Here is a 2,889-nt window from a genome sequence, read left to right as displayed (position 1 = left end):
TTCCCTTATGAATTCTTGACGTAGTGATACTTCTCGCCGTCATTATTCATTCCTCGGTGTCGTGCTGTCGCAACCGGAATACCGACAAGTGAATCATGATGTGTGAAATCAATACTCCTAGCAACCCTTTGCTTGGTAGTTAATGGACATTAATATCATTCTTAGTGTGCTGATTATTGAATCATCACCCTAAGGTTGATCGTGCTACCTAGTCCTTATTTCCTGGTGCACTCTTCGATCAACGGGTTAGGATTTTGCCAAACCCTTGCTCTTTTGATCATATCGTCTTGCCCTGAAAAGCAAGATTGTTCTCGATCTTAGTAACATATCGGTGGTTCGTGATTTTCTGAAGATCTTCTCGGAAGTATTACCCGACTGTCACCTGACCGCTATGTTGAGTTCGTGATCAAGTTGATTTTCTTATAAATCACCCCTTCTCCAAGAATCTGTGTTGGATATCCCTGAGCTAATTGGTTGAGCTAAACAACAACTTGGAGAGTTGGAAGATGGAAGCTTGTCTGACTTAGTTCATGTTAAGGGATATCCTGGTGTGTGTGTGTGTGTGTTGAAGATAGATGATATCTTCATCGACTGATCCCCGTGATCAGTTGTTGAACCTATTGTCTTGTCCAAACCCTGATTTGAGTATGGGCTATCGTCAAATCAAGTTAAAACCAACGATATTCGTAATGTTGTCTTACTCGTGGTTGATCCCTCAAGCATACACCATTACATCTTTTGGTCTGACCAATGCTATCACCGTGTTCACATGATGGTGGAAGTCCAGTGATATCGAAATTCCGATGAGTTGTTGTTGAGCCCATCAGCAACATTTTGTCTCCTCCATGATTCATGTTGAACATCAACCTAGTGTTGGAAACTTTATAAGCAATGCCTTCGTATTCTGTTCATGAAGCTTATGCTTGGATGGGAGAAGTGACTTCCTCGATTTCATGTGCATTTGGTGCAAGTTACCGACATGAGTTCGAGAAAGATTGTTTTTGTTTTCCCTGGTACCATTCCAATTCAGTTATGCATGTGTGAATGTATTCTATGGTTTGGTAGATTAATTACCTCCACTCCATATGTATTCCCTAGCACACCAAGCCACTGATTGAATTGTTCAAGGCAAAGAAGTCTATGCTTGGGATCTAATCCATGGACTTGCGTAAGACTTAGAAATCCTTGATGATGGTTCCCCACCTGAACTCGATAGTGTTTTACTATAAGACTACTACATGGTCATGCTCGTCTTGGACAGCGTGTTCACAAGTTTGTAGCAGAACCAGCTCATGTTTTGGAGCTTGCTATCGCAATTCATTCCCCGAGAATCTCGCAATGTCATCTCGTCAAATTGTGTTGCAAACTCTCTTTTTCTTTCTAGACTGGATGGGTCTGGAATATCCTAACACCAACCAGATCTGAATCTCAGGCAGATATGATGGTTGGAACGTACTCCAAGAACTATAATGTTGGTCTCTCTATAACCGGTAATGTGGATGTCGTGGCCAACACACCTAGCCGGAAGGCCTATTATTGGTAGTATCTTGGTTGAAGAAGTTGGTCACCTCCCCATAAGGATCTCGCAGGATCTGCCTCCGTAGTTATTCCTTATGGGTTCTTGAGCTTCCGAAGTCCGACCTTTTACTTGATGTTCTAGATATCAAACCATATCTATAAATGGATTACGCTAGCACATCAAGGAGAACATTAGAAGCGGAGTGTTAAATGTCTCTCGGTCGATCGTCCAGATTCTGTTCCCTTAGCCTCGCTAAGGGAAGATCTAAGAAGGTGTTATCTTCCTTTGTATCCGCATCATCCATCACTAGTCATCATGGTGGTATGTCGTGTTGCCAGGATCCTTGCCACGGATGTTGGTAGAACCTTGATGAATATGGAAATGCTCAAGTTCTTGAGAGCACGCGTAAGCAAAATCATCCCTTGTGTTGTCTTCAACAAGGTAGTCCACATCATCCATCCTAGTCCGAGTATGCCGTCTCTTCGAGCTATCTCAAAAGATCAATTGTAAATTGCCTTAAGCTGGTATGAAGAGTTTCAATGATTTATGGATCAAAAGTAATTCTTTTTGCCACATAAGGGAATAGTTCAACGAGTCACCTTCTCCAAGGTGCCCTGTTATGGGTTCATGACAATTATCTCCTCGCAACCTTAAAACCTTGCACCACCTTACTCAAGTGTGGAATTACTACCTACCAACTTGAATCCTCGTCGTCTAATTTCCATCACCCTGATGTGAACTTTGTGTCCCAATTGGAGAGATGTTCCTATGTCTCACCCCATGAGTTGATCCTGAGTTGCTCGATCTTCGTGAAGATCGATCCTTCTAGAGTTTCTTTCCCTCTCGTTGTCATGTCGGTAGGATTTCCTAGAGCAAGACCTCGAGACAATGATGGTGATCAAATCAACAATCTTATGAAGTGCAACCTGGATCGTGAGGATTGTGTTGGTCGTGTGTCCCCTCTGTCTTCTTACCTCACGACCTGAATCTCGGGACGAGATTCTTGTTTAGTGGGGGTGAGCTGTCACAGCCCTAGCTTGGTCTTGCCTATCCTTGCATAACCTCCATGCATCATGTTTACTTTTTCTTAGAAACTTGAAATGGGGATGTTCAAACCCTAGCACCACATGGATTTCAAATAGGCTCAACTAAAGTCATTTTCAATGAACCCAAAAATGCCCTTTGAAAATGTTCATGATTTCTGATAAGGGTGAAAACCTCTGCCAAAAATGATGAACATATTTCTATGTCATTCCTGGATTTTTGAATTAATTCATATTGTATTTGACTTTGGGCATTTAAATACTATAAATAAATTCAATGCTCAGATAATGCTGAAATTAAATGTGGGCCACTAGAATAATCTAGAG

This window comes from Triticum aestivum, chromosome 7A, assembly GCF_018294505.1.
Source record: "Triticum aestivum cultivar Chinese Spring chromosome 7A, IWGSC CS RefSeq v2.1, whole genome shotgun sequence".
Lineage (NCBI taxonomy): Eukaryota > Viridiplantae > Streptophyta > Magnoliopsida > Poales > Poaceae > Triticum > Triticum aestivum.
Note: the sequence above shows the minus strand (reverse complement) of the source record.